Here is a 20,072-nt window from a genome sequence, read left to right as displayed (position 1 = left end):
GCAATCGCTGCGTCCTCTGTTCTCGTGCCAGCCCTAATGTATCCTTAGCATGTGTAATTGTTTTGTCAAGATTATTAAAAGCTTGTGTGAATTGTATTTTGGCTTTCCTTAGCCTGAAGAGCCTCTCAACAGCTCCCAGTACCCGGGGTATTAATGTCATGAAATCTTTCCCTCTGCGTTTCTGCAGCTTATCTGGGAATCTTCAGCAGCTAATGCAGTGTTGAAGTCTCCTGGCTCTCTGGTTTTAAGTGTTTTCTCTTCTATTTTTTTCTCTTTATCTTCTAACCAGAATGAAATGTAGCAATTTCGGTATCATTTTCACGGGGAAGTTTGGGTTTTTGTGGAGTTTTTAACCCTGGTTATTTGTACCCCTGGTTTGTTTCGTGAAACTCGGTGTAGAATCTTCTGGTTCCTTTTTCTTTTTTTTTTTTATTTTATTTTTTGCATCTCTGGATGGGAAGTTGTTGCTGTCTAAACTGCTGCCCTGGGACTGGGAAAAACCCTTAAAGGATATGTAAATATTGATTGTTTTGATTTTTTAGAGTGGGCGTCAATTGACAGAGACAAGTCCCAAGCTGACCGGCTTTTCCAGCCTGCTAAGCTTGGAGTCTTGCTGGAAAATATTAGGAGATGGGCAAGAAATTTGGGAGAGCACATGTGGGAAGGATGGAAGACACCACAGAAAATGAACTCCCTGACAGGAGGGTGCAGCCAGGTGGAGATTGGCTTCTTCTCCCAGGGAAAAAGGGACAGGATGAGAGGAAATAACCTCAAGTTGCCCCAGGGGAGGTTTAGATGGGAAACTGGGGAAAATTTCTTTATAGAAAAGGTTGTAAAGTGTTGGAAGCATTGGAGTCACCATCCCTCAAAAGCAGTGAGGCTGTGGCACTTGGGGACAGGGGTTAGGGATGAACACAGTGGTGCTGATGGTTGGACTTGATCTTAAAGGTCTTTTCCAGCCTTAAGGATTCTGTGATTTTCTGAAAGGTCTTGTGTGGGAAGTGGCAAAGTTGGGGCTGGAGTGGAGTCCTGGTGTCCCCCATCTCTTTCACACCATTCCCTGCCCTTCCCCTGCCAGCTCTCTGTGGTTGCTTCACATTATCCCTGTTTTATTTAATTATTCCTTTATTTAATCAGCGCAAATATCCCAGTTGATTCCAAAACTAACTTTTCAGTTATAGCATGGAATTATCTCCAAGGCACACATCCAAGCCTCTGAATCATCCCTGGAGCTACAATTCCAGCCCAGAATTTATTTTTTTTTTTTCAGTTGGTGATAACGTGTTCAGGTCAACAAAGTAAAGGATCTTCTTACAGACGTTGGAGCAAAGGTTGGGGATGAAACCAGTGGGGAGGAACTGCAGTCATTTGTGGGCTGCTGCACCCTTGGAAAAACCAGTTGCAGTATTGAGGACTCTGTGTCTGAGTGTAGGGATGTGTAGGTGGATGCACCATGGATTGAGATCTGTCGGGATGTGCTTCCTCAGAGTTCTCTTTTTTTTTTTTCCCTAAATCCCTCATGTTGGTGTGAAAACCAAGTCAGTTCAGTTAAGGCCAACTCATGTTATATTTTGGGTAGGCAGGGAGGGAAATGTGTAGTCTGTTTGGAATTTGGGTCTAGCCTGATGCTGTTTATGGCAGCCAAGTGCTGTTCTTGTTCTGGGGGTTTTGTATCTCTGCAGTGACATTTTTAACAGGGTTTTCTTTTCACATACACAGTTATTTTATTGCCATCAAAACGTACTTCTTGGTCCTGCACTGCAGAGAGCGTCTTTGCTGAAGAATGCAGACAACAAAAATGCTGGAAATGCCACGTCCTAGACCTCGGTCTGGATCTGCCAAACATGATTTTCATATTTCGCATTTTTTCCACATCTTTTTTTTTTTTCTATATGTCTGTCACTCCTCTTGCAGAAGGAACAATTCCCTCTGAAATAGGATTTCCTGCCAATTCTCCCTGCAGTCAGGCTGCTCTGTCCATACAGAACTTGGAGCAGTCTGATGGGTTTGACAGTCTAATTACAAAGGCGGGTTGAGCCTTTTATTGCACGTCGGGTCATGTGGAAGTGGAGTAAGGCAATAGGAAGGAAAAGTGGAATGGCCAAATAAAAGTTACCAGCAGAATTATCTGCAATATCAGACAGTGCCTTGGTGAACACTGAAGAGCCACATTCCTGGAATATAAGGATGGATATCTGAAATAGTTTTGACGGGGCCAAATAGTGATAGGAAAAGGGGGAACGGTTTTAAACTAAAAGAGGAAATATTTAGGCCAGATGTTAGGGAGAAATTCTCTACTCAGAGGGTGGGCAGGCCCTGGGACAGAGCAGCTGGGGCTGCCCCTGGATCCCTGGCAGTGTCCAAGGCCAGGTTGGCCGGGGCTTGGAGCAGCCTGGGACAGTGGAAGGGGTCCCTGCCCATGGCAGGGGACACTGGATGGGCTTCAAGGTCCCTTCCAACCCACACCATTCTGGGATTAATTCTATAATTCCATGAACTATAGACTTCATTACTTAGAAGATAAGATATAATTCAGGTTCCCTTGTTCATCCTGAATGAAACCTTTGTAGGAATCTATTATCTACTTGATCTTGGGGCTTCTTGCTACCAGGAAATTTGAGTTATTAAGAGTGTGGGCTGTTTCAGGTCTGTCAGCAGGCTCCTTTTTTCCATCTATTATCTTATTTTCTGTGATAAAAACAAAAGTTGCTTCTCAACTAGTGCAGTTTAGAATTTGTGGCAAAATACCGACTTTGTGGAAAGTATATGAAACAATTTGGGTCCACTGAAGAGGACATAAAGCAGCAGATGGAAAGGATGACAGTCTGGAATAAATGACGTGCAAAGAGTTGCTAAAGAAAGGTTCTGTGTGGAAATAATAAATTTCCACTGTTTTGGGTGTGATTTTTGGGGTTGTCCTGTGCAGAGCCAGGAGCTGGACTCGATGATCCGTGTGAGTCCCTTCCAAATCAGGACATTCTGTGATTTATTTTTTTTCCCCCTGTCATGTTGGGAAGCAGGTCTGGAGACAAAGGGATACAACAGGATCTCTCTTTAATTTCCCTGTGATTTATCTGGGGATAATTCTGGGACAGATAAGGGACAGGTAAGGAACTGAGGAGTTGCTTTGTTCCCGAGTACAAGCAGCACAACAAAGCCCTGAGAAAAACATTGCTCAGCCTGAAATGTCTTTCAACTGCTGTGAAACAGCACCGAGCGCTCTCAGAGAGACCAGTGCCAGCAGAAATTCTGCAACTCTGAACATCTTCAAGGCAGGTTTGAATAACAAAGTTCAGAGGTGTGTGTGGGAAACGCTTTGTGATGTTTACTTAGGTAGAAATATTACTTAGCAACAGCTTCCTGTAATTTTTATGTGCTGGGAATTTCTGTAACCATGAGCTTGGTTTTATTACCTTTGTATGGGAAAGGGGTCTCGAAGTGCTGAGCAGACTCAGCCAGCCTCAAGGGCAAGATATTTTTAAAGCTTCAAACACAAAGGAAATTCTTCCAGTTGCTACTACATGAAGTGGAAGTGCTCCTTTTATTTGGAGATCTGATAAGGGGTGGCTTTTTTTCTTTTCCCTTGCTCTGACAAATGCCAGATGGAAGCTGACACCGGATAATCTCACTGGGGTGTCTGTGCTGACCCTGCCAAGCTACAGCTTTATTGAGGGCCTGTAGCTGGGGCAGTGGTGACACTTTGCCAGCACTGAGACATCCTAAACTAATTCACTTGAGCTTATGAAGAGTAGTTAAGAGATTTATGCTGCTTGGGGTTGCAATACAGCCCAGAATTGGGGGAGAAGGGGTGGAAACAATCCCTCTGTACAAATGACTGTTTAAGAGTATGCTCCTTTGGAAACACCAAACAAAACTGGAGAAGAAGCATCTGGAGTGGCTTTTCTCCACTGAGGTGGGGTGATGCAAGGCTGTAGGATTTCAATACAAAGGGTCTCAACTTGCTCAGAAATTCCCACATGTGCAGCTGAGCTGATGTTTCCTCAGGTTCTTCACTGCTGCACCTTTAATTAAATTCGGGATTGGAAAGTGAAGATTTGTTGCCCCTGCCCCAGATCCCAAGCAGCACTTCAGAAGCAGCTGTCTGACCCATGTCATCTTTAGAAATGTAAATACACAGTAAATTCAGAGAATTTTCAAGGCAAAGGTTTTTGACGAGTTAAAAAGGACAGTGAGGTATTTTGCTGCTGATACAGTGAAAACTGAAAAAGTTTTCACCTTGTTTGGTTCAAGCTGCTGTTTTAATTCTTTCACCCTTAGCCTTTCCCCAAAACACTTGTTACTTGAGTTGGTGTCTGGGCCCTGGAGGAGGTGAGAGGAGTGCAGTGCCTCCCGTGCCGTGGTCCAGCACTGAAGATACTCAAGGTGTTCTTAAACCTCGGTTTGATCCTCAGCACTGACGTCAGCTCCTTGGGAGTTCCAAGGGTGCTTCAGGTAGAACTCTTCCCTCTTCAAGAACAGTTCCAAGTTACCTTTTTTTGCTTGACCAAGGGAGCCTGCACTACCCCTTGTTAGTTAAAAACCAGGAGACTTGGCAGACACATTCTTCGGAAAATGCTGCTGTCTGGGTGTGCAACGGGGAAGTCTGAGAGTGTAAGAAAACAAACAAACTAACAAACAAATAATGAGTGACAGAGTTAACATGTGGTGGTAATGTATGAATGAGAGAGCAGGAAATGGTTCACCTGGTGTGATGTGTTTGTTCAAGGAGGAGGAGATGTGTTTCATTCAGAGCAAATCCTGCTGGATGTTCAGGGTGCTTGGGTGCTGTAAGCAAGGACGAGGAGTTAGCCAGCTTGTATATTCTGTATGTTTTCCTCCCTTTACACCTCCTTCATGAAGGCAGGACAATGAAATTCTGCCTTTTAAATCTTTTAATTAATTGTAAAAGTATCCTAAATCGAGTGCAATTCCGATGCCCCTTCCCGGATTTAGGCAAAATGAGCAGAATGAATGTAAGCTATGTGATGGGACAACAGGCTTTGATTTTACAGGGGAGGAACTGGAAATCTTTGTTATTCAAGGCTGTGAAGGGATTGTGAACTGTTGGGTCTGTACAAAGAAGTGCATTCAGAGTGTGTGAGCAGACCAACTGAAATATGTCACTTGGCAAAGCTCTCTGAAACATCTCTCCCTATCAGGAATTGGATTTGACAGGGATTGCCTCTGTAAATAATTGCTGTGCTTAAAAAAATCCCAACAAAACACAAAAACCCCAAAATAAAACACATAAAAAGGTCAAAACCCCCCAGGTGTGACCAGCACAAAGATTGTTTCTAACTGAAAGGTTGAGGATTTCAGGACCTTTTGATTAATTACAGAGCTGGGGAATAACCAGCCGTGTCCTGGAGGAAGCAACACTCACCCTCCTCTCAGCTTGTAACAATAGCTGGGTACAAGTTCAATGATTAGGCTTCCCAATTATATCCTATAATTGTCTGCAAATTCCCACTGAGGGATGTGAATGAACTTGCTGGGATGTTTATGCTGCTTAATTAAGGCTGTTGGTTAGGTGGGAAAGAAAAAATGTTCAGAAAAAAAATGAAAGAAAAAAGTTGGGTCAGGGGAAGTTGTGGGGGTCCTGGCTGGGATTGCCTGCTTGGGACGAGCCTGTAGTTACTGCAGTTCCTGCTTTGATCCCAAGCTTTTGTCTGGCATTGCATAAGTGTGCAGGGAGATACTGGATCACAGCCATTGCCTTCATCTTTATCTCAGTTTTGTAGGTGAGGGTACTGAGGGGCACCGGGCTGACGTTGCTGGAGCGTTGTCGGCCTGGCTTTTCTTTTGGCTTGTGACACATAAAACAAACAGAGAATTAATTTTGGCTCCGTGCAGTGCTTAAATGCTGGCTGAGTACTTTAATGGTTTCATGTGAAGAGTCTGGATTCCTTGTGAATCTGGGTTTAAACTGACCCAGGCAGGACACTCAGAACCTGCTCGTGTCCAGAAAGTTTTATAACTGGAGTTGGATGCTCTGTACTAAAAAGGAGCTTCTGTACCCTCAATAGGAATTCCTTAATTTGAGATTGTGTTTATTTCCCTGCCTTCTGGGCACCCTGAGAGATGAAGGCTCTGAGGAAGAAGATGTTTTGAAGGAAATGCCAGCAAAGGGTTGGAAAGAAAGTCCAGTTAGAATAGCATTCAGCAGAATGTTGGGATTAATTCTCTTCAGCATGTTTCTAAAGAACTCAGGGTGTGTGTGGTTTTGGTGCACTCCAGGAAAAAGAAATGCGGCCTTAATCTTGTGTATCAAGTCAGAGGTGCCCTTTTCCAAGGATGCCAAGAGCTGCTGCTCCATTGGAATTATAACTTGGGCAGTTTCAGCTTTTGCAGAGCTCAGCTCCCACGCAGCAGCCACTGAAGCACTGGCAGCTGCTGGACAGGTGAACTGTCAGGAACTGTGACCCTTCTCAGGAATTATGCCTTGTTCATAGGCATAAAGAGGCTGCCAGGTATTTAGCAAGATTGATCTGATGAAGAGTGTATAACTTGCAAGGCCTTTTTAGTCTGTTTTCAGACATCTGGAGGCTTCTGGAGTTGCACACGTCGGACTCTGGTCACTTGGGACTCCCCAGGATCCGTGCTGGTGTGTGGCCACAGTGGAATTTCAGGGCCCTGATGTGATGAGCTGAGCCTGAGCTCGTCTCACAGCACAAGACTGATGGTTTTTAAGTCAGAGTTGAGGCAACTTAGGGAGCAGGTTTGTCAGAGATCAGAGAAAACACCTGCAAGCTGAGCAGCAACATCTGCAGTTCTGCCTTTCTGCTCCCTCGTGCTCCTCTCGGCTCACTTTGGTCTGATGCCTGGGCACAATTCCTCATTTAGTGGTTTTTAAAATGTGGATTGTCTGGGGCAGGGAGGGAGGAGGCTGGTCCCAGTGTGTTCATCAAAACAAAGCGTGCTGGACTGTAGGGTGTGAGGAAGGGAAGGTTCATGGGGCAAGGGAGCAGGCAGGGTTTGGATCTGTGAAGCCATAATTTCCAGACCAATTTTGGATGTTTTTCTCTGGTTTTGTAGCTGTGGGAGTTTTAATTATGCTGAGAGCACACAGCATTATTGCAGTGCAAGGCTCTAACCTTGGGCAGGGGTCCCAGGGCAGGAGCTTGGGCTCTCCACAGCGTTCCAGAGGTGCAGGAGCAGACCCTCCTTCCCTGCCAAGAGGAAGGAGTTGGGTGCTGGGATGTGACGTTCTCATGTGGCACTTTGATGACACAAAATGGGGCTGTCTGTTTGCTGGCTGATTTTCCCCCATTGATGTGAAGAGCCCAAGCCTGACACTGGGTGTTCCAGGGATGGATTATTTGGTGTCTGTGGCAGAGCTGCTGAACTTGGCAGTGTCACTTCCGATAACATGAGTGAGACGCTGTCAGCTTCTGAGTTGTTTGCTCTGAAATATCTGCAGGAACTGGGAGTTCACTCAGCAACCTGCAACAAAAAAGTCAAGTTCCAGCTATTGCACTGACCTGGGCACCGGGAAATCCCTCACACAGAGGCTCCAGACAAACTCTGTTGTATCAGCAGCGTTTTATGATTGATAAAGTACATAAAGAATGTTTGCACTTGAAGGTGGGCTTGATTAGAAAATCTCAGGAATTTTGCAGGAAGCCTTAGCCCTGTGTGTTGGTTTCCCAGGAGTAAGGCATGTGCAATTCCACAGACATCACAGGATAACAAAGCATTTTTCTGTTTCCATTTTCAACTTCATTAAGCGCATCCGTGTTGCGTTACGGCACTGCAAGGATTTTAATACTTCATGAGCAATGAAAAGATTCATTAAAATTTGAGTATCAGACAAATGTTCTTCTTGTCTTTTCTGAGAAGACAATCCAATTATATTCTCTGGTTAGTGCAAACATAGAGCAGTGATTTAATGAAATGAAACAGGGTTGTTGTTTTCTGGTCTTTGGTCTTTTCTGAATGTCATCTTTCTGAAGTCAGGCTGATTGCACTGATGTGTTTACACAGCTTCAGTTCGGGATGGAGGAGTCCAAGAGCTCCCTCTAAGTACCCCTCAAAAGCTCCCAAAAGCCAGAGAGGAAATGGAGCTCCTCAGTGTGATGTCTGACTGTCTGAAAGTCTCGCCCAGTGGAGCCTTAACAGGGCTTAAAGGAATAAGGCTTTTGTTTTAAAACAGTACTTGAAGTGAAGCCTTTAAAGCTCAACAAACTATTTCTCTGTTCATTCAATTCTGTGGATTTTAGGCTGTGGGAATCTGCGTGCTCTGTTTCTGGCAGAGGGGAGCATCGCACATGGGACAGTCTTACCTGGAGACTTAAGGAAAAAGCAATTTATGTAGAAACTGGTGCTTTGTCTGAAACAACTTCTTACCTCATCAGCGTCTCCACAATTATTAAATAGGCTAAAGAAATGCCATGTGTAGATTTTCCTTAAGCTTCTCTTCCACACTCCACTAACCTTATCTCCAGAGCTGCTTAAATAATTTGTGTAGTGTTTGGCTGCTCTCTCAGTGCTTGGATATCGAGTTTCTAGTCCACAAAACCAGTCCATTCGAACTGGGTATCTGCATCGAGCGTCAGTTTTTGTTCTGGGAAATATGAAATGTTCTCCTTTGAGCCTGTACAGTGTGTGAATTTGGTGGGTGTGATAAGAAAAACGTCCCCGTGTTTTGCATGGCTCCGGCGGCAAAAGGAGGAGCAGCCGCGTGACGCTTCTTGCTCATCAGCAGCAGGGAAGAGCCTGTTGTTTTTCCACATGCTCTAATCTGTGATAACAAAAAGAACTTCAGATTGTGTTTTTCAAACACGCTGTGGGTCTCTTGGTGCTCAGATTTGCCAGTGACTCTCTCTGCTGTGGGAACACGTCCGTCCACCCAGAGCCTGATTTGAAGTGGCTCGGGTTCAAATCCGCGCCTTGTTTTGGTGCTGGAGGAGGCTGAGCAGGTCTCAGCAATCAGCTGAAACCAAGTGTTCTGCTTTGCTCTGGGTGTTCTGCAGAGGGCTGAGTGCTGGATGTGGACTGGGGTATCGTCAGTCTCTTCCTGGCGCTGCCAGGGGTTAGGCCCCTCTTTGTGACTTCCATCAACTTCGGCTGGCCAGTGAAGGAAGTGCCTCGAGGCAGAATTTAACTTATGGGTGGGTTTAGACAGACAGCCATCAGAAATGTCATAGGTAGAGTATTCGAGGTGGCCTCAGACAGGTGGATGGACTGGGTGGCATCTCCAAAGCTCCCTGGGCTCCCTTCCATTGGCAGATTGATTCCAGTGCTGGCAGCTCTGAGCTGAGACCTGAAACCTCCAGAGTTTGATGAAGAAAAAGACTCTTTGTCCCTGGAGAAACTGATACGGCTTCGGGTTACTTTTAGAGGAGAATCCCATCTCTTTTTCTTGCTAGATAATGCTGGTTTGTGTCATTTTTTTCCCCAGAGGGCTCTCTCTGTTGTAAGGCGATTTCCACACTGGTTTCCCCAGTAACTGCCCCGTGAGGGGATCCGTGGCTGTGGCATCAGTTAGAGAGCTCTGAATAGTCCTAATTGCTCTGCAGTGGACAATGCTGATGGCAGCTGGTGATTAGACCCTATCTGAGTCCCGTGCTGATAAAGTGAAGGTTTTTAGCACTGTGGCACACGCCTGCAGGGGTGGGGGATGTCAGCAGATCCTGTTCCTGCCTGGCCCAGCACAGCTTCACCGATGGATAATGGGACTTCAGCTATTCCTGCACTTCCCTGTGACCTCAGTGACAGTCAGTTTTGTTTTAAGAGCTTACCATGGTATGAAATAAAGCAGAATTTTCACAATTCTGACCATTGACAGTTGGAGCCATCAAGTATTGTGGAAGAAGGATTAAGAATCCAAGATCTCCCCTGAGTTCAGTGTAACTTTGAATGATTCAGTTCCCCTGTCTCTGGCCTTGTTGAGATGGCACAACTAATTTGGCATTAAATACCTTCAGATTACAACTTTCTCTTGCACAATTTACAAGGAGAAATAAATTAACGGCCTCCAAGGGTGGTTTGTGCAATGTAGTTAATGGTTTTTGTACTCGTCTCCAGCCGTTTGGTTTTCCTCAGGGTTGTGTTTGTGTGACTTTTGGTCATTTTTATCATTTCTCATTTGGCATCTGGGTTAGAGCAGCAGAGGGATGTGGCACAGTCACAAAAAACTCCAGGGATCAGTGTGTTTGTAAGGAGAAGCTGTTAAGCCAGTGGATATCTGGATAACTGGGAAGAGCCAAGCTGGATAATTTGTGCAGTGCCACATATTCATATACAGTGAATTACTTGAAAATGGGCATTGCTGGTATGCCAAGGATGACGAGGGCGAGTAGTAAATAAAAATACATTGCACATTGCTTGGCTCTGCAGGCAAACAGTATCTATTTCAGTCCTGCTAAGGAAATTCTTCTGCCTCGAAATAAACCGTGGCGAGCGTGTGTAGAGCTTTGGGCAAACTGGGGAGGGTGTGCAAAGGAATGGGCAGGAGCTGAGGAGGCCACAATGGCTTGAGGGGTTGAGAGAATTTTATGTGGGTGCACAGAATTGATGGGTTTGATACTGGTAACGAGATACTGCATCCATTTCTCCTTTTCACAGTTCAGATATTGCTTTGGGAAAAATTACTGTATGTTCAGGGAAAACTGAAGTGACACCTGTTAAGTGAAGGAAGGCACAGTACAGTGTGGAGCTCGGGGTGTATCCATGTGGGAAATAAATGGAGGATGGATGGGTCAGTGCTCCTGGTGAGCCTGGATTTGGGCAGCTTGTTAAGTGACTGTGCACTGAGCAGTTTGTGCACCTTGGTAATTTCAGGAAAATAAATAAATCTGGTTGGTAGAGCCAGTTAGCTCTGCTTCCTGGGAAAATCCGCCTTTCTTTGCACGACTGGCAAAGGTGATGCTTTGCCTTGCTCTCTCTCCTCATCCTCTCTGGGAGGCGAGGCAGGAAGGGGGATCTGGAGTAAGAAAGGGGGATCTGGAGTGAGCCCTGTTCCTTTTTTCTCTCTGTTTGTTTTCAGTCTCGTCACCCACAAACACAAAGTCGGTTTCAGTATCGATGTTTACAATTCATGACTGTGCCGTGAAATCTGCCCAGATTAAAATCTTAACCTCTGCCTGACATTTCTGTGTAGATCATTAGTTATCAGCATAATCTCCTTGTGGTTAATCTTATACTTCCGCCCATTCCATTGCCTGTCTGAGTTATGGAGAGCTCCATTTTTGCTGTAAACCGTGCCTCTGTTTTGGTGTAGTTGTTGTTTTCTGTGTCCGGATTACATTTATGTAACGTATCTAAAATTCCATCTTTCCTCATCCCCACGTGTCAGCATAGCTTTCGTTCTTTCATGCCTTGTTTACTACAACATCCTTCCCCGTGGCCTTGAGGAAAGGAATCTTGTCCCTCCCTTATCTCTGCAGAAAGCAGAGCTTGGACGTTTTGCCTCGTGCCTTGATTGTATCATCGCTCCTCATTTACAGGACGGGCTTTGTAGGTAAAATAACTTGTGTTTGGAAAAATCAGATGGACTTTGGTTTTAAACCATCACCAAGTCCTTGTGTGTATCTCCACTTGTCTCTGTTTCTTACATACCAGCTCCTAGAATCATAGAATCATGGAATATCCTGAGCTGGAAGGGACCCACAAGGACCATCACTTATTTTTAGGACATGCCTGGACCACTTTCCTGTGATTTGGGTATTCTGGGGTTGCAGTGAGCGAGCAGGTTTGGCAGGAGGAGGTTAAAGGGAACAGGGATGTTTACAAGATGCTGTACGTTGGAGAGTAATAAATAGTTAAATATTAACATGAAGCTTTCATGAGGCTCCCAGGTGGCATCAACTGTTGAATGATAACACCAAATCCTTGGGTTGTAATAAAGATTGAAATTTAACAAACCATAACAACAGGAAAACAACCTTATTTTTGTGAGTAAAATTATGATCAAAGCTTTACAGGGAAGCGCCCCAAGTTAACGTTAAAGATTCTGGTCTTGGTCTAAATTACAAATTGTCTCTTCTGCTGTACAGAATGAAATACAATCTTTTGCCTGAAGATGTGGTGTCAGTTTTGGGGCTGGCATATTAAGAAAACCCAGCCGCCAAGCAGAGGTGGGTGGTTATTTCTGATCCCTGACACTAAGCTCCCGTGTAATTTTGAACACAAAGTACAAGGAGCAGGCTTGACCTGCTTGCCAGAGAATGGCACAACAGCACTGTTGTAGACACCGGGTAAAGTATTTACAGCTTCTGGTCGCTATCCTGGTGTGCACTTTGTGACACTTGTCCCACCTTTAACAGTTGCTGCTGTGTTTTCAGATCGAGCTCGGTGTTTTGGTAGTTTGAGCTCTATGGCCAGCAGCTTTGCTTGATTTCTGCAAGTTGTTTGTACCTGTGTGGGGAATCGGCTCAATTGGAAGGTGCCAGGAGGATGAAAACAGACCTAGTCTTGAGTTTTAATTTCTTTATGAATTCTTTTTTTTTTCAGCGTGAGGTGCTTTGCTCTGTAAGTTCAGTTCCCAAGGGGCTTGGAGTCCTGGTGTGAACACCACTGCTTAAAATACACAAAAGGAAAATGTTTATTTGATCTTTGTTGTGTCTGGGCAGTATTAGGGACACTTGGGTGGGAAACATCCAGTCCTCTGTGTAAATAGTTGGGGCGACGGAGGAGAGCAGGAGTGAAAACCTTCAAGGGAGAGCAACAGAAAGGTTTAAAAAATACATGAAAAGGAGAGCTTGTCCTGAGGGTTCAGTGGAAGAAAAATGAGGGCCTTTCGTAACTGAGGTTTGTAGCCCAAGAAGTCCTGTCCCCAAAAATAAGAGATGATACTGGGCTGTTGAACTCCATCCATTGGATCTGAATTTACACAGGACTTTGTACACCTGGGCACAGGCCCTGCCTTGTGCCTCGCTGTGGAGCTGGAGAAGCTCATTTGCAAAGGTTGTCACTTCCTAAGAAGATAAAGAACGAGTGACCAAAGGCATTGTGGGTCTGTTGAGGTTGATGTCTCCTCCAGGCTTCACCACATTAAGATGAATTACGTATATTTTGTATGTTACGTAAGTAAAACGTGTGTGTATACATATGTGCGAGCTCCTCTTAGCATGTTTCCCATATTCCTTGGCATAATTCACCCAGGAGTAAATATGTATTTGCAGGGAAATGCCCCACTAGCAGGTGTAGTGCAGAAGATAATGAATTACTCCTCAGTTTACACAGCAGAAGGTTGGCACAGAGGAGGCTGTTTCTGGAGAGATCTCCTGTTATCTGCCCCTTTCCTCTGTAAACAACTGAGCTCAACCTTTCTCGTATCTCCATTCAACAACTTCTTCCACAGACCTCCACTATCACAGCTGGACAAGGTGGCACACGACTCCAAACTCTTTTATCTTGTCTAAACTCACATTTGCTGATCCTCCCAGGTCCAGCATCGCCGTGGGCTTCAGCTGTTCCTGGCGGGAAGCGGCCGAACCCCGGCTCCGGTTTGGAATATCTGAGCCATTCCGTGTAGCTCCACTTGAGCACGTAATTTGTGGAAGGGTTGGGAGGAGAAACAGGTTTTTTTCTTATCCTTACTGATAGATGAGATAAGAGGTGTAATGTTGTCCTGAGAAATGTCAATGGGAAGAGTTTCCTTGACGTTGTAGTAAGTGTGTTGTTTTTGGAAGTCACTGTCCATGGGAAGGGAGGCACCTGCAGTTAATTTTATCTGTTCCTGTGTAAATACAGACCTCCTAACGTTCCCAGCTCGCAGTTCAGAGGGGTCATGGCATTATGTACTGTAATATCTTATTTTATAAATAACACTTTATTTTAGTGCTGGTTGTAAAATCTGGGATTTATTTGGCACTTGCTCTTTCCCGAGCTGGTGGTGAGAACTGCAGCCCTTTGTTGTGGGTTACAGCACTTGAGTCGATGCCTCCTGGAAGGGTTGTTCCTTGGTTGTCTTTGGGGAAAAGTGAGGGATGAGTGTTGTTAGAGCAGCTGAGCTCTGGGAATAAGTGACATCAAATTTGCTTGAGCATCTTGTGATTATTTCCTGAATTTTGCTTGACCACTGCGGCCCATGCCAGACGTTGCTGGCAGGATTTTGGTATCACTGTGTTAACTTCTTATTTTTTGTTCTCTTCTAGTTACTCCATTTATTTTGTAGATTCAGGAAGGGCTGGGGGAGCTGCTGTTGTTTGTCACCAAGGAGATCAAAAGTCCTTGTGCTTTTTACAGTCCACTGGACCTCTCCAACTCTGTCCTTCCCAGGCATGTTTCTGCCTCTGTGGTGCCCTGGGAGCAGTGTGTCCAGTGCAGCCCAAGTCTGCTGCTGGTGGGGTTTGGGGTTTAGGTTTCTGCCTCTCTGGTTCCCGTGACATGAAGAAATAACTGAAGGAATAAGCCAGAGTGCAGTGGGGTTTGCAGCACATTGGGTTTTTTGCAGCAATCCTCTGTCCACATACTCTGCTGTGGGTTTTAGATTTATTTTTTACTTAAGTCTTCACCAGACACAGTTTTGCTTAATTTAATAGCTCTTTTCAGCCTTATGATACATTAATGCACTGGGATTAGGTGTTGTCTTGATGTGTTCAGATCAAATAAATGCTCACAAGAAAATAGATGATCATGAGTGAAAAAATTAAAAATAGGTTTAGGGATAAAAATTACATTTATAGGACAAATGGCATTTAACAACTTACTGAATCAGGGTACTTCTTGACCAGAAGGGAATGACTGAAAGAGCAAAAGCGATCAAGTCAAAAATACTGTTTGTGTACAACAGGATTTCATACATCATTTTATAGGGAGTAAGACCCATATGGATTTCCATAGCAGCAATGCTGCTCAGCACTTGCAGCAGGAAACAAGCCCAGGCTCTGTAGTACTAAATTAAGATCACATGCTTGCAACACACTGAGGAGTTACTGCCGGGGGCGATTAGTCCTTGGGTTTCCTTTTTTTTTCTTTCCCCTTTCCTTGTTGGTTTTGTTTTTGTTTAGAACCACAAGAACCCATTGCTGCGGAGGTCACTGCCGTGACTGTACTGTTAGGAAATGAAATTACAGTTCCCTCTGCAGCTGTAACTCAAGTAGGACTCTGTGTGTGGATAAATTTATATGTCACATCTCGCAGCCATTTACAGTAAGAGGGGGAAAAAAGCCACGGGGACGTGCAGAGCGCTGCGATCCTGTTTCTGTGGGGCTCTGGCTTTGGGTTCTGTGCGTGTGCCCGTCGTCTAACATGACACCAGCCCAGCCCTGGCACCAGGGCAGCCGTGTCACGGCCAAAACAAGCCATTTTCAGCCGTGGCAACGCCGGCTTCGTGCCGGCTCCCTCCTGCCTTCCCCTCCCGCTTATAAACACCCCGCGCGACTCAAATGCTGAAAAACCCATGGCAGCCCTTCAATTGCATTAAATTGCATTAGGCTGATGAGGTTTCTGCGTGGTGGTGGGAGGCCAGGGCTGGCTGGGGAGCTGGCAGGGTTAAGGCTGTTTGCCTTGTGCAGATAGCGGGCGGTTGGGTTGGATGCCTCCCCTGCGCAGGCAGCAAATGCATTGGCTGAGGCTGAGGGCGGTTCTCCTGCCGCAGTTGTTTTGTGTCCTGGACTCCGTTGGATCTGGAGCCTCCTAATTGCCTTGTCTGTAATCAAAATAGAGTTTGTGTAAGCCAGGGGAGAGGAGCTGATGGTGCGAGGGGAGCTTGCTGCTCGTCACCGGCTCGGCCGTTGGACACTGGACACCCGTGGTGGCCCAGGCTGCCTCCACTGACCCCCGTCCACACACACAGGCCTTGTTACTGCACTGTAAAAAGATCAGATTTATTCACAACAGATCAGTCCCAAACCCATGTGGTGCCTGGACAGCACATGTGCAGCATTTTGATGTTTGTATGTGTGGTTTAGAATTTGTCCTTAATGAACCATGTTCCTCTTACCCAACCCAAACCACCACCTGTGTGAGCACCCAGTTCAGCTCACCCAGGATGTTGCTATTTAAACCCACCCGGTGGCAGAGAATCCCAAAGGAATAGCAAAACTTAATCCTGAGCAGTGTTTTTCTCCTTCTTTCTCAGACAATTCACCGTTTTATTAACAGTAAACAAGAAAAAAGACCTAAACCCGAAGTTTTTAACAGCTTAATGCTTAATTGACTTGCCTGTTAAATACGGATCTCCTGGTTACCTGTGCTGGCTCGGGAATGTGTTTACAGTATCAGTGTGTTTAGTTTCCACCTGGAGCATGGGGAAGTGGTGAAACACGGGAGCGATCCACGGAGGTAGGAATTCCTTTGCGCTGACTCCGCGGCCGCCTGTCCCCCCCAGCTGGGCCTCAGCAGCACGAAGAAATGTCCCTTTGAATCTCTAATCAGAAAGGTTTGGAAAAGGCATTGTTTCCTCAGTCTTGGGAGCCACGCTAGCAGCGAGTTAAATATTTATTCGCCCCTGGAACAACAGGTTTGAGCCTCTTGTGTCGCTGCGCTTCTCCCTGGGTTCGTTAACGTTGGGCTCTTTGTCAGCTTTGGGACAGGGATTTTAAACACCCAGCTCCTACAGATCTGCTGAGGAGGTGTTGTGGCTGTGCTGGGCAGCTTTGTCCTGGCGCTGCTGCTGAAGCCATGGCCCTGCAGCAGCTTTTGTGGTGCAGTGTGGTGGCTTCTGCCCCTACCCAGAATGGCTCTGCCTTTGTCTCTCACTTGGGTTTGTGGAGCTCCCTTTGGACTTTCTGTGAGGAATGGAGAGAGTCACTTTTTTCCCTGTGCTGAGAGCAGGGCCCTGCATTGTCCAAAAGTCTCACACAGCCTTAACAGAGGCTGGGGGGTGCGGGTGTCATGTCTGAACCTTCCCTGAGCCTCCTCCCCATGTGTTGCAGAATGTGCCACAGCTCCCAAAAGTGCCATCTGAGAGTCACAGAACGCCCTGAGTTGGGAGGAACCCACAAGAATCGTCAAGTACAAACACCCCAACAGTCCCACCCTGTGCACCCCTGAGAGCCTTGTCCAAACTCTCCTGGAGCTCTGGCAACCTTGGGACCCTGACCATTCCCTGGGGAGACAATCTTTTCACGCAAAAAGGCAAATCTCTGGGCCCTGGCAATTACTGGGGTCTGCAGACCTCGGTGGAGAAGGGTAATGAGGTGCACAAAGCTATGCAGTGTTGACCTGCAGTGAAAGCACAGCGTGGCAGTGAAAAACCCAAACAAAACCCGTATTTCTGGCCCGTCTGAATCACATAACCTGGAGTACCAGTTGTAGGAAGACGTGAAGATACTCTGGAGAGGTTTTACACAACTTGAGATGCTCTCTAAAATGCAGACTTCGATAATGTCATGACATCTGTTCAGGGTCTTGGGTAATGAGGATTTGGATAAAAAGGTGATTGACAATTTCTGGTCTTGAGTGCTTAATGGAAAAAGAGCTGTTGCCTTGGGGCCTTGCTTTCTTCGAGCTGTCTTTGAGACATCAAAAGCTCGTGGAACAGGAAAAAGAGAAACGTTAAGAACGGTTTAAAAATAGTTTAATTGTATCTTCTGAAAACTTTAGAGTGAAGACTTTAGGCGGCGTCTGCCCTGTGAATACTTGCAGCTGAGTTCAAAATGTGTAAATAAGCACAGGGCTTTGAAGATTAGTTTCCATAACAAATTAAATAAAAATACTGTGTGACAGAATGTTAAGTAGGTGCCATGTGTCACCGGGTGCTTTGCATCAGGGCCGGCTTTTCCCAATTACCTGTCTGCTCCACTGACTCCTTGGAAAACAAATGCTGTCCTTTGGGTACTTGAAACTTTGTAGTTCTTGAGCATGAAAGAGACACGGGAAAACTCCCCTGTGGAGGAAATGCTGGTGAGGAACACTGGGAATTGTGCTGGCAGCACTCGCCCTCCAGTTCCCACAAACCATTCCTGCATTTGCCTCAGCATTTGCTTCCCAGCTGGAAGCTGACCCTGCTCCAGGGAGGAACCAAGCAGTGCAGGATTCCTTGCAGGACATCTCTGTGTCAGGGGAGGTGTGGGAGAAGCAGCCAAGCTTTCCCCCTGCTCATAAACCTTGATATTCCAGGCTGGAATTAGTAAGTTTGATAGTGTTTTGGACTGAATTCTGGAATTTTCTGTTGTAAATATTTCTAATAAACGGCAGCCAGGACACCTGTTGCTAGACTGTGCTCATCTATGGCCTGGTAAGGAATGTATAACCATTTAAAACATCCATGTATAACCTGGCTTTTAAAACAAGCTTCTTATTTTGTATTTAGTCTAATGCAAGGTGTTATCTGCTGCTGTTTGGCTGTTGAATTTCAATCAGGTACTATTTGTGACAGGTTCACAAAATAAGACCTGTTGCTAGAAAAGGACAAAAAGTTGCTCAGCCTGAAAGGAAATTAATTTGAATGGATTTTTTTGCAATGGATGAGTGGTGCACAGAGAAAACACCTGCAGTGAAGGGCTAACACGGAAGCAGTAAGATATTGGAGATTAAATTGTCCTTGTGGTAGAATTTCAACGTTATCCATTTCATATTTCTTCAAGGGATTTTATCAGGCTGGAGCAGACCAGAGGTTGCTCATCTTTACTACCTCATCTACTGCTGCTTATTCCAAGAATGGCATTAACAGCTTTAACACACTTAATTCTGCAATCCCTTAACATGGGGCGGAGGAGGATTTTCTTCCTAACACAGCTGGGGATTGGATCATCCAAACATGTTGTGCTGTGGATCCCACATGCTGCTCCTTTAGCTGGATAAAACCAGACCACGTTCCACTGCTGGGCTGCTCAAATGCCTTAACCAGAAATTAAAGACAACATTTCACCTCTGGACATCGCTGTGTCCAGGACCTCCCAAATAAAGCCCCTCCTGCCTTGACACTGAGTATTGGACAGAAAGCTGGGGAAATTTTGAGGCAGATGGTGTTAGTTCAGGATTTATTGCTGTCTCCCTTCTCCAAGGAGCTGCTCAGGTGCTCCCTCAGACACAACACTGGTTTGGTGAGGACAAGGGGATGTCTTGATCTGCCTCTTGGCAATTCACAGCTGGATCCCAAAGGCTGTGAGGATAACTCCAGGTCCCTGTCCCCCATCTAAAGCCCTTCCTCCTGCTTCTAAAGCCCTGCTTGGCATTGGGTGTTTACTCTTGGAGTGCTGATTTCAGCTCTGTTCTCTTCCCTGATGGGAAGTTCTGTGGCGTGTTCTGGATTACAGAGTTGGATTTAACCAGTTCAGCCTCGTTTGAACAGCTCAGACTGAGTGTGGAGGTGCTGAGGGGCAGGACTGACCTTCCCCCTGGAACTTCTCTGGGTTTGTTCATCCTGCCCTCCCAGTCTTCCCCGAGTTACTCACGGTGTTTGCTCCGAGCTGTGCCCGCTTGGTTTCCAGTTCAAAGCCCAAACCGCTCGTTAAAGGTGTTGTGGGGCGCTAGGTAATGAGTAATTAAAAAGAAAACCATAAAAACCTCAAGCAATAACACTTGTGGGTGCCCTTCTTTGTGGACGTGTTGGGAGAGTCACTGAGAAGCTCATGTTGGTGCCAGGGCTTCCTCCAGGAAGCCAGGGACAGGGTGATAGACAGATGGGAAGCAAATCCTAATGGAGCCAAAGGGTTGTGTAAAAGTGCTGTTGGACGTGTTAGTTGCAGTTCTGCTGTAGGAAACTTCAGATTCTTAAACTGAGAAGCAAGAATCTTCTGGCTGAAACTGCCTGTGCCAGGCTGGGAAGCTCTTGCTGTGGAGTCTCATCACTCCTGAGCTTCAGAAATAACATTGGAGTCACCAAGGCTCTCCTGAAGGCTCTTAGTGCCAGACCGAGGGAACAGGAAAACTCAGTTTCCTTCTTTTGAAGATGGGCATTGATGAGTTATGAGGGTGAATGGTAACACTCCTCAAAAACGTTCTTAAAATGTGGAATTTACACTGAAAGGTGGAGATGAGGCAGAATTCACACTGACAAGTGGAGATGAAGCAGATGCCTGCGCTCCATGGTTGCCCCTTTGCAAAGGGAGTTCCCAAGGCGAGCAGGACCAGGTGTCACAAGCTCTCAGGGTCACGCACGGCCGGGCTCTCCTGTGACACTCACCTGCCTTTGGTGTTTTCCCTTGCCAGTCTGTACCCCTGCCTGCAAGTCGGCGGGG

General features: G+C 45.9%; 1 protein-coding gene across 1 annotated transcript in view; it reads left to right on the top strand.

The window, feature by feature from the left end:
* Window positions 1-20,072, top strand: part of INSR (insulin receptor) — a 48,035-nt gene that overhangs the window by 2,655 nt on the left and 25,308 nt on the right. The gene's annotated exons all lie outside the window — the stretch shown is intronic.

This window comes from Corvus brachyrhynchos, unplaced genomic scaffold (genome assembly GCF_000691975.1).
Source record: "Corvus brachyrhynchos isolate BGI_N302 unplaced genomic scaffold, ASM69197v1 scaffold219, whole genome shotgun sequence".
NCBI classification, from domain to species: Eukaryota; Metazoa; Chordata; class Aves; order Passeriformes; family Corvidae; genus Corvus; species Corvus brachyrhynchos.
The sequence above is the reverse complement of the archived record's forward strand: the minus strand, read 5'-3'. Positions and strand labels throughout refer to the sequence as shown.